The 12,698-nt window shown below is 33.9% G+C and overlaps 1 protein-coding gene across 1 annotated transcript in view; it reads right to left on the bottom strand.

Moving 5' to 3' along the window:
* Nucleotides 1-12,698, bottom strand: part of ARFGEF1 (ADP ribosylation factor guanine nucleotide exchange factor 1) — a 163,508-nt gene that overhangs the window by 128,598 nt on the left and 22,212 nt on the right. The window lies entirely within an intron of this gene.

Here is a 12,698-nt window from a genome sequence, read left to right as displayed (position 1 = left end):
TTGGGCTGGATTGGGTTAGAACTTTGTGGGGTGGTTGTTGTTAGTGGTAGTTATAGGCAGTTATAGATATAGGCAGTTTTAGGTAGTTATTATAGGTAGTTATAGGATAATTAGTATAGGCATTAGGAAATTTTCTTTCTCTACCTCTTTTTCTCCTTTACTATATTCATTTTACTATATTCTTTTACTATATTTAAATTAAATTGCTAAATGTTAAAAGCTGCTAGAAGTTTTCTTTTCTCTGACTTAAAGGGATAATATTAATTTACAACTCTGCTATATTCTCATTAAAACTTAATTAAAATCGGTTCTCTTATTTTTGACAAAACACCTATTTTAACCCTTATAATAAAATCATAGTACTTAAAAGTCTGGGAGGGTCTTAGTGATCATCTAACCCAGGTGTTGGCTTTTTTTTTTTTTTTAAGATAAAGAAACTGAGGCTCAATTCAGTTTGACTGATAAATCAGGGACTAGTACAGTGCATAGTACTGGCACTTAATATATGCTTATTGATTGATAGAAGCTCTTTCATGTTTTATTGAGATAATCACTGCTCAAGGGAAGAGTTGTTCTATTAAGCTAAAGCTCATACATTTGGCATTTTATAAAAATCTCACTTGTAACAGCAAAATAAGATTTGAATGAAATCAAATGTTTTAAAGAAATGTTCAAAATATATCAATATTAATCTTTTAACAATGTATATACTTAAAATAAAACAATACATAGGACAAACATTATTTGAAGTAAACTGTTGTCTCTTATAATCAAAGTTCTCTTAAAATTAACTAGCTTTTTTTGTGATGGAAAAGGACCTGTGTGGTAGGTGGGTATTTTTCCTCTCAATTTCAAATTTAGCAAACATGAATTAGGTCCTACCATATATAAGGCCTTTTGTCAGATGTAGTTTTTTTGGTACAAAGGATCAAGCTTTTGAAAGAAATATAAAACAATATTGTGTCCCAATGATAAAAAAATTATTCAAATGTATTAACAATGGCAATTACTTACAGAAATTGAATTCCAAACCCATATTTTTCTTAGCTACATACATATTTGTATGCTATATATAAATTATATAACTTTTCTAAAGAAAGAAAAAGTTCAGGATTTTCAAAATACAAATACAAATTTCAAAATACAAACCAAGAGCCCAATGCAGAAAATGAAGCAAGTAGACACAGCACCCTAATTTATACCAAACATTAGCTTCCACTCAGCACTTGCTTGAAATTCAAGAATATTTTCTTTGAAGATTGAAGTTTACCTTATTATAAAAATCTAAGAAATAAATGATGAAAAAAATTACCATTCCAGTTTTCAATCTCATGAGGAAAAAAGTAAGATACTTTATGAAATTTTATATAAAATGGTAAGTTATGGTAATAAAGCATGTCCTATTTTTGGTCATTCTTCCTGCAAAATTGTGCAAAGTGTGTTCCAATAATACTAATGGCCAATAAATGTGGTTCAGAGATATTTGGGTTTTACTCAAGTTCCAAAAGAAAAAAGGGCAGGATAGGGGGTGGTGGTGGTGGTGGTAGTATCAACAAAAGTGGCAATGGCAGAATGAAAGATTAAACAAAATAGAGAATGTCTATCAAGTCAGAAGACAGAGATAAGGATACTATGGTCAAAGTGGCTATGGATTGGGCAAAATCTGAGTACTAAGACCAAGCTAAAAAGAGCAGTTCCTTTATTCAGAAGGCAAAACAGTGACTCTGATCAATATTTGGTTCACTGGAATGGTAAATAAAGTATTAATATGGTCATATGATCTTTAAAACTTTATTCTTCCCTTTTGTAACTTTAATGCTTTAATATTTTAATGTCACTAAATCTTTTCCCATGGTTTCAGGTTTAAAAAAAATTCTCATATCTTTCCCCCCTAGGTTTTTAATTGGTGTGTATGTCTAAGTGCATACTAATTTCATCCTTCATTTACTTTTAGTTTTATATTATACCTTTCAAAGATGTGGCTCATAAGCTTTTAAGTATAAAAAATGTTATCTTTTTCAAAAAAAATATTTATTTAGAATGTTTTTCAATGATTCCATGATTCATGATTTTTTTCCCACCCTCTTCTCTCTCCCCTCCTGGAGCTGACAGAAAATTCCACTGGGTTTTACATGTAGCATTGTTCAAAATCTATTTCCATGTTATTCATATTTGTAACAATGATTTAATTCCCAAACCCCAATTATAGCCCCATCGAACCATGTGATTGATCCTATGTTTTTCTTCTGCATTTCTATTCCCAGCTCTTTCTCTGGATGTGGATAACATTCTTTCTCCTAAGTTCCTCTGGACTGAAAGACTTCTCCTTAACTGAAAGGCATTACTATATACAATTATTATTAAAACAAAACCAAAGCATTAAATAAGACTGAGGGTATTTTGGCTATTAATAAATATTAAAAGTTTTCACTTTTTAAAAATGCCATTTAATATACATTCTATAGTCTATCTCACAACACCCTAGAGAAGAAGCAAGAATAGACTTAAACTTACCACTCTAGTGCTACAGAGGCATTTGTAAAATGAGATAAAATTTTAGTATGATTCTCATTTAACTTGAGCTTGGCCACTTTGAAGGTAAATTTTGCTTTTATATAGTAGACAAGCTATTCTCTAACTCCCTACTAAATTTCTTAGAAAGGAAAGGCTGTTTTTTTATCTTTGTTTCTTCACTACTTAAGAATGCTGATGCTGCTTTGTAAAGATTGGATGATGAATTTTGGGAAGTGGTGAATGAAAACTAGTATGAAATTTCTAGTCTTCAAAGAAAAGAAAGAAAGGGGTTCTTTGCTCTCCATTCATTTAAAATGAATCTGAGGGGGCAGCTGGGTAGCTCAGTGGATTGAAAGCCAGGCCTAGAGCCGGGAGGTCCTAGGTTCAAATCTGGCCTCAGACACCTCCCAGCTGTGTGACCTTGGGCAAGTCACTTGACCCCCATTAAGCCTACCCTTACCACTCTTCTGCCTTGGAGCCAATACACAGTATTGACTCCAAGACGGAAGGTAAGTGTTTTTTAAAAAATAAAATAAAATAAATAAAATGAATCTGAACCATGAGCATTTTAATAGAAAAAAATGATATGTTTGATAGCAGAATCTTATTTTTAGATTTGAAACATTAAATATAAATTTAACATGTATATTCAAGTACTCAAAATGCTCTTAAGGTTATAAATGGGCAGTTCAAGCTACATAAAAAGAAAATATTTTTGTACAAGTCATTTGTGTTTCATAATATTTTAAAAACAACTATTTCATATTCAATACAATATTTTTAACAAAAAATTCCCTCAAAATTAAGGATTTTACTACTAGTAAGTACTGGTAAATTGATAATGTATTACTCTATAGTTGACTTCATCCATTATAGCAAGAGTCTTTAATCTTTTTTTTTTTTTTTTTTGAGTTATGAACCCCTTTGGCAGTCTGGTGAACCCTTTTGTTTTTAAGTAATTGAAGGAAATGTTAAATTTTAATTAGAGATTAGTAAAAATAAAGATGCATTTCTCCCCTTTTCCCCATGCCTGAATTCTCTTCTTCCTAAATAACACTTCCTTGCTTCCTTCAAGTATTAGGGGAAAAAAATTAACCTTCTCTAAGCTTTTATCAGTCTTTTTTAATATTAATTCTTTCCCTCTGAGATGATTTTCAATTTGTCCTCTATTATTCTTGCCTTAATATAGTCATTTGCAAGTTCTCTTCCTCTACCTCCATTAGATTATGAGCTCCTTAAGGATAGGAACTACCCTCCCATCAAAATTATTTAACTACTTTGTATATATTTGTATTTATTAACTTTATATTTGTACTCTATATTTGAATGCACTCATTCTATTCTCCATTAGAATGTAAACCCATTAAGTGGGGATTATTTGATTCCCTGTGTTTGCAACAACTAAGCTAGTGCCTAGCACATGGTAGGATCTTAATAAGTACATACAGAGAGACTGACTAAAGCCACATTTCCTAGATAAGTGAAAAAAAATTATTTTTATAATGGAGTGTCTATAAATTAATTAAATTTTCTTTTTGGTCTCATAAGCTGCCTCTGAAGGCTTTCAACATTATAAACAATTGCTGTATCATTTCAGTAAGTGTATAAACGCTGTGAAAATTATTACTTTGAAGGACATTCATTCAGACGTGCATCTGAAGTTTAAAAACAAAACAAAACTAAAACCTGTCTCAGAATTACAAAGGCTCTAGTCTCTCAAGGAACATTCACGGCCAGGTTACTTTGCAGTATTCTTATCATCATAACCATCCCTAGCTAAGTGTGGACATTATGGAGAAGAGAAAAGACTTTGCTGCCCTCTAGTCCTTGCCCTTCAGTTCCTCACAGTCTCATTTCATTACCTGAGAATGGATTTTTTTTAAGGGGAAAAAGTGAATAGGAGAAGAAGGCAAGATATAACACATAATGGCAATGTGTAGTCCAAGAATGGGCACTCTATGACTTTGGTTAGGCTAGGGAAGGACAGAGTAACAAGGAACCAGAAAGTAGGATTTCCAATTCAGTCCAAAGTTCTTTTTGATAATGTTGCTGATATTTGGCATTTGAAACAATGCCAAGGTCTATGCCATGTACCTGCCATTCTGGACCATTGGCTCCTGGTCTTGTGACTTGGGATGAGCAGCTGGGTAGGAAGTGGAAAGAACCCTGGTCACACAACAGCCCTCTTTCAAAGGGGTCCTGGCCTGGGTTTGATCCAGCTTGAAGCTTAGTAGAATGTAAGGAACATAATCATAATCCTTAGAAGCCGGTATTGAGGGTTCACCAGGACTTGAGTTCCCTCCCCTTTGAACAGGCCAGAGACCTACCTCACCTGAGCCTGGTTTCTACATTCTTTCACACTTCACTTGGAGAATTTTACAGGATTGAAACAAAGTCATTGTTGCCCCTAAAGCCTACCCATCATCTCACCATTCAGTCATCTCTCCTAGGCATAAGTATTGACTGGTCTCCTACCTTCTTCTTCTTCTTTTTTAAGCCCTTACCTTCCACCTTAGAATCAATACTATATATTGGTTCCAAGAGAGAAGAGTGGTAAGGGCTAGGCAATGGGGGTTAAGTGACTTATCCAGGGTCACACAGCTAGGAAGTGGCTGAGGCCAGGTTTGAACCCAGGACCTCCTGTCTCTAGGGCTGGCTCTCAATCCACTGAGCTACCCAGCTACCCCCTACCTTCTTTCTTCTGTTGAGAAATCTAAATTTCTCAACCTGGGGCTTCAGGCTAGTTCTTCTATTAGCCTCTACATTAACACCGCATACCTAGGTGACTTGCGAGTACCTTTACTTCCATCTTTTTCTCTTTCTTTCCTCCAATCCACTGCTTGTCTAATGTGTTCTGAGGTACTCAAGACTCTAAGAAAAGAAAAGCTAAAAGATACCTTAGGGAATAGTCAATGTGGGAGCAGTTATGGAAAGACAGGCATACTAATGCACTCATTGTTGAAGGGAGGAACTGTTAATTGGCACAGCTACCATGAACAGCACTTTGGAATTATGCAAATACAGTGTCTAAAAATAACCATATTATTTGACCCAAAGATTCTATTGCAAGCCCTTAGTTCAAGGTGGTCAGTGACAAAAAGAAAGGCCCTATATACAGCAAAATATTTATAGTAGCTCTTTTGTGGTTGCCAAGAATTAGAAATAGTACATGTCCATCAACTGGGGAATGGTTAATTAAATAATGGAACATTACTGTGCTATAAAATACAAAAAAAAAATTAACTATGGAGAAGCATGGAAAGATTTATTTGAACTAATGCAAAGCAACATAAACAGAGCTAAGTAAACAATATACACAAAAATTACAATAATATACATTGAAAGAAACTACAAAATAATAATTGTTGCAAAATTTCAAGAACAAGCATATTCTCAAAGAAGAGATAGGAGAAGACATCTACTATTCCTTTGTAGAGGTGAGGAGAGTTTATAGGTATAGAAAATTGCATGAGATTTTTTCTTCATTGAACTGATAAGTTTTGATAATTTTTTTCCTTCATCTTTTTCACTTTAATAAAAAAGAACATTTAAATTTAAAATTGCAAGATGGAAGAAAAATAAAAGCCTCTTTCTCTTGTTAATTTATTTCGTCTTACATCTCAATGTTGCCTATATTTTGAGCATATGCATTTTTCTAATCCCTTTGCTGATCTTTACTCTTAGCATTCCATAGCCAAAAAAAGGTGTTTTGGGGAATCAGTCCCCTAACCAAACTGAAGAGTGAATGTTCTGTAGTATTTGGATTTTGTTTTTGAGAAACCCAGGAAAAAGGACGAAAGATTGCACTTGTCCACTAAAGATTATATATCTAGAGCTGGAAGGGACTTTGGAGGGCATGTAGTCCAACCTCCTCATTTTACAAATTAGACTTGGGGAGATTAAATGACTTGCCTAAGGTCACACAGGGTTGTAAGTGGTAGAGCTAGGATTTGAATCCAGGTCTCCTGACTCCAAAGTCAGTGCTCTATTCTTACTGTACCATGACATTCCAAATTATCAAACACTTATTTTTCCCCCCTCATCTTCCCAGTCCCACAAGAAAAAAGAAGAAAAATAAAGCTCTTATAAATAAGCATGATTAAGCAAAACAAATGACCATATTGCATACCATTTTACTTTGATTTGGTGAAGTAAAAAGCAGTAAGCCAGCTGGCTGAATGAAAAATCATCAAGCAGGAACAAACTCTTTCTTTTGGAGGGGAGAGAGTGTCTGGACCTTCAATATCATTAATGTGGGGACACTCCTGCTAAGTATGAAGATAAACCAGATGACAACACATCTATTAAGTTGTATGTAGGCTTTGAGGGTGGAGGCACTGAAAGATCAGGTGGCTGTCAGAAAACTACCAGGTAAAAATCAGAACCTGAACTCTGATCTTCTTAATATCCAAGATAAGGGCTCTATATACTACTCCAAGCCCCCTCTCTCTAAAATGATACAAACAAATTAACCAAGGGGAAGGCAAGTACTTAAGATTATATTAGGCTTGAAGTACAAAAAAAATTAATGTAGTTTTATTACTGTCAGGTGCCCATAGAATCACTGAATTATGGAAGGGATACTTCATTTTATAGATGGGGAAACCAAGGTTTAGTTAGTATCAGAACCTAATTTATAAATAATTAACATGCATTTGTCATTTATCAACAAGCAATACAAAAATAAAAGTGAAAAAGTCTCTACTTTCAAGGAGTTTACATTCTATAACAGGGGAGAAAATACAAACACAATATACATACATATGAATATCTGAGCTAAGCAGTGTTACCTAAAAACAGGCAACCCAAAAATGATTTTATAATTTCCTAACAATCGGAAAGTGAAAAGATGCTTATGAAAAATTTCAAAAGGCAATTTTGTTTGGTAAACAATTCTATGACCAGATTTATATTAATTTGCTAAGCAACCTGCTATATGCCCCCTTCCAAATTGTTCTTTCCATAGGTGGCTCAAGGGTAAATTTCAATATAGCCCATTCAGTCTAGATAGCAGTTATTACCAAATTAAAATTAATGCACTGTTACATACATGACAAAATAACAGATCAGCAGCAATTTTAATAATTTGTTGATTTGGCATTTTAATGGGAACATATTTGTTGATATCTATACACCGGGAAAATATAATATATAATGAATACAAAAGTACTTCTATATATAGCAATATATACTTACAAAGCAATTTAAAAACCATTCCCAAGGGGCAGCTGGGTGGCTCGGTGAATTGAGAGTCAGGCCCAGAGACAGAAGTTCAAGGTTCAAATCTGTCCACAAATACTTTGCTATGTGACCTTGGGCAAGTCACTTAACCTCCATTGCCTAGCCCTTAACCACTCTTCCACCTTAGGACCAATACACAGAACAGGTTCTAAGAGAAGGTAAGGGTTGGGGGGGAAAAACCAAACATTCCCCAAAAACCTAACAACTAGGTTTTAATTATCCATTGAGTTAAAACAAAACATATTTAATAATTGTTTTAAAAGTCTACTAGTATATATAACAGTGTGAATAGTGTGTATATATAGTATATATGCAAATATATACTATATATAGTATGTATATGGGGTGTGTGTGTGTATGTGTGTGTGTGTATGTGCGCGCGTCTAATCACTCAAAACGCCTTTCATTGTTTGGTTTTTTAAATTTTTGACTTCTGTTTTAAAATCAATACTAATTATCAGTTCTAGGGCAGAACAGAGGTAAAGGTTAGGAAAATAAAGGTTAAGTGATTTGCCCAGGGTCACAATTAGGAAGTGTCTGAGGTGATGTTTGAACCCAGGACCCCACTTCTCCAGGCCTGCCTCTCAATCCACTAGCTTGTCTAGCTGCCCCTTTTCATTGGTTCTTGAAGAAAAAAATTTTGCTTATTTAGCAAATGTTGAATTTGCTCCTCCCATACTCTATAAGGCATCATCTGGCAAAATAAGGAGATTATGCCTTTCATGTTTCCACTTCTCAGTTCATTTTCTGGGCGCAAAAGTTCACAAGTTATTTTTCAAATATTAAACTTGTAGCTGTATATAATGTTTTCTAGTATTTACTCATTTCACTTTTCATTATCATTTCATTGGTTCTTAGATGACTAAAGGAGAAATCTTATTTTTTCATAATTCATCATGGCGACAACAATTTACAGTACAATTCAAAAATATGTATCAACTTTCTAGATACTAGCAAAACAGTTTTTGAATAAATCATACAATAGACTTATTGAGAACCTACATTCTCCATAAGAGGCTATGCATGGATGTAAAAATAGGAGACAACTCTGGAATCTAGAAGTGTGTAACTTGGAAAAGGATAGAAAACACAAAGAAGCAATTATGGAGTAACTAAAGAACAACCACAAGATGAAGTATATGTACTTTAACAGTGCGATGATTAAAAAACAAAAAACAAACTACCAAATAATCAAATAGCAAGGAGGTACATCTATTCATTTAACAAATAATAAGAATCTAAAATGTGAAACAAATTGGACTTGAGGGAGTAAGGGGGAAGGAAGAAGAGTGTAGAGAAGGGATACAAAGAGTAATAAAGAGTATCCTACCATCAAGGAGAAAGGCTACAGATTAAGGGAATGATATCAGTGAAAAGAACAAATTATGGAAATCTTCTTGAGGTAATAAACTGTATAAAAAACTGTAGTTTGATGACTGATGCACACTGTTGAAGATGATGTGAGAAAGGCTGGGCAGGAGGAATGGAATGAGCAACTGCAAGGTAACAAGAATGAACAGAATATTTATAGGAGGAGAAAGGAAACTGGCTTATATGGAAATGGTATCAAAGAGTACACTAATAATAACCAATTTAAGGTATGAGTCAAGAAGTTTATCTCCAAATCACTCTAAAAGGTAATAAGTATAATTTAAAGGTGTTACATTATTTTGCAAATTAGATATAAATATGTATATATACATACATATGTTTATGTACACACACAGGAGAAGACATAGTAAGCTGATAAAGAGCCTTAAATGATAAGGCTAAGAATTACTCTTAGGTCAGGGGTTGGCAAACTTTTTCTGTGAAGCACCATAAGGTAAATATTTTAAGCTGTGTGGACTGAGGCAAAACTGAGGATGTTATGCAGGAATTTAATAACAGGGGAGAAAATAAATCTCCACAATTTTTAAAATAAAATTCAAAATAATAATAATAATAATAATAACAGCACAATTTGGAGGGGGGTGGCAGGGAGAGATACAAGCCCACTAATAAGAAGAATGGCATCCTTTTGGGGGTGGGGATTAGGTTTCCCTTAATTGAAGTGCAAAGTTAGTGTTTCCTGTCATTAAAATTGATTGCAAAGGTTCATTTGTTAATGTTAATCTGTAAGGAGATTATGTATTTCATCTCTGAAAATGTCTTCACTCAGATAAGTATTGCCAAATACTGATGTCAATCCAGGAGTATATGAATTTACTTGAGCCCTTTTATCAGTTGGAAGGCATTTATAGAATTCGGTTAGATTTTTTCCTCAAAAGTTGCCTTTTAGCATGACTTTACATTGCAGATTAATCACCTTCAAATGAAGGTTAGGGTTCCACCTTGTGGTTGTACTTTAGTTACTCCATAATTAATTCTTTATGTTTTCTATCCTTTTCCAAGTTGCACATTTCTAGATTCCAGAGTTGTCTCCTATTTTTACATCCATGCATAGCCTCTTATGGAGAATGTAGGTTCTCAATAAGTCTGTTGCATGATTTATTCAAAACTGTTTTGCTAGTATCTAGAAAGTTGATACATATTTTTGAATTGTACTGTAAATTGTTGTCTCAGTGATAAATAATGAAAAAAATAAATGCATTTTAAAATATGGGTATTTCCTTGGAACTCACACCAAGATCAGAAAAGCTCTTCCAGAACTGTAGTTTTGAGTTTAGAAAATGTTTTCTGCTGCAAATATTTGTGAAAATGGCAATCTGGCTTCTTATTTGAACTTTTGACATGGGAAACATATAAAGCAGCTAGACATTACAGCATTACATGCCATTCCAATGTTACTTGTCGATTTGACTTTAATGTGGTATAAGTTTAATATATAAACACTGTTTTGCCTTTTAATTTTAGGTTGGATTCATTAAGAAACACTGTCAAATAAGCAAAAGCTAATTTCCAAAACCATAAGCATAAAATAATAGTGAAGGGAATTCTTATTTAGAAGAATTTAAATCTTGACCCAGAGCGCAAAAAAAGCATCCCCCCTCCCTTCTCTTGTTTTGACATAATGGATAGGCACTGGTGATAAAAACAAAACAAAACGTCTATATGGGGATACCAGTGGTAGTCAAAAAACACTGTCAAGTTATAATCGCATTGCTGCGAAAACAATGTAGAGCAATGAGAGCATCATATATGGTCTCTGTCACAACTTCTCAACTCTGTAGTTGTAGCACAAAAGCAGCCATAGACAATAATATATAAATGAATGAACATGGCTGTGTTCCAATAAAACTTTATTTATGGACACTGAAAGGCTACATTTCATATAATTTACATATGTAGAAGGCAAATAGAAATGAATGCAGAAACTAACAAAAAAGTTTCCTGTTAATTTATTTCAACTATCTAAAAATGTAAAAGCCATTCTTAGCTTGTGAATTACACAATAAAAAATGGCAATGCTGTGGGTCAGAGTATGAGGCCTCCTGCTCTGGGAGAACCGTTATACTGACAACTATGGCTGAAACTGTCAATTGAGACCAGGAAGTTTGAGAAACTCTGATGATGATCTTGCAATAAAATGAGAAAACACTTGTAAAGTGCTTAGTGCAGTGCATAGCATATAATAGGCACTTAATAAAATGCCTATTCCCTACTCCTCTTTCCCTGGTTTAGGGTGTTAATTAACTGCTTTAGAATGGAATTATAAATTTACTGACTGGATATATCTCACAATGACAAATACTTGGGGTTATTTGAAATATTCTATCATGAAAATTCAAGTGATTCTAGTTTTAAAATTATAGGTATATAACTTACTTGATAAAAATAAATTGTCAATGAAGCAGCCTATCATATTAAAAAGAGCCCAGGATTTGGAGTCAGAGGACCTGGGTTGAAATATCATGTTCTACAACTTAAAACCTCTTTGAACCTCAATTTCCAAACCTATATGGTGGAATTTCTCTGAATAAGCTCTAACTTTATGATTCTCTGATTATTACAGAATACCTTAGTTACTTTTCAGTAAAACTATTTCTCTAAAGATGTGAAGTTCCCTGGCAGGTACATTAATATACTGCTGGTGGAGCCATGAAGTGGTTGACTCATTCTGGAAAGCAATTTGGAACTATGCCCCCAAAGCTGTGCATAAAACCACTGACTCAGTGAAACCACTACTAGGTCTATACCCCAAAAAGATAAAAGGAAAAGGACCAATATGTACAAAAATACATTTGGCAACTCATGCTGCAGTGACAAAGAACTGGAAATCAACTGAGGAGTGGCTAAATAACATATGGCATATGAATATAGTGGAATACTATAGTGCTGTAAGAAATGATGAAAGGGATGGTTAAAGTGAAATCTGGGGAGACATGTAAACTAATGCAGAGTGAAGTGAGTAAAACTGGAAGAACAATTAACAAAATACCAATGACATTGTAAAGACAAACAATTTTGAAAGATCTGGGAACTATAATCAATGCGATGACCAATCACAACTCTAGAGGAATCAAGATGAAACACACTAACCACCACCTCCAGAGAGAGAAGTGATAGATTCAAGAATACAAATTGAGACATTTTTTTAGAAATGGTCAATTTGGGAATTTGTTTTGTTTCACTATACATCTGCTAACAGCTCCACCCCCTTGATTTCTTAATGGGGGTAAGGGACAAGAGAAGAGGGGAAAGGGGTAGTTTTTGTGGATGTAAAAAAATTTAATTTAAAAAAAGACCAAATTGATTGCCTTGTGGGCACTGTATGGTACTTTTAATGACCCTTCTTCCTCAAAACATAGGTCTATCTTTTTAACATGAGCATTATTCTTGACTATGAGTCAAGAAATGCCAGTCTCTGGAGAACTAAAGTTAACGAGTCATCCAAAAATCAATACAGAGAACCATGGTGGTTGTGAACAGTGTATATAGCATATTATGAATGGAGAAGCACATGTTAAAAAAAAAGATAAAAAAGATAAGAAAGAGGTATG

This window comes from Gracilinanus agilis, chromosome 1 (assembly GCF_016433145.1).
Source record: "Gracilinanus agilis isolate LMUSP501 chromosome 1, AgileGrace, whole genome shotgun sequence".
In the NCBI taxonomy this organism is placed as follows: Eukaryota; Metazoa; Chordata; class Mammalia; order Didelphimorphia; family Didelphidae; genus Gracilinanus; species Gracilinanus agilis.
Note: the sequence above shows the minus strand (reverse complement) of the source record. Positions and strands in the feature narration are given on the sequence as shown.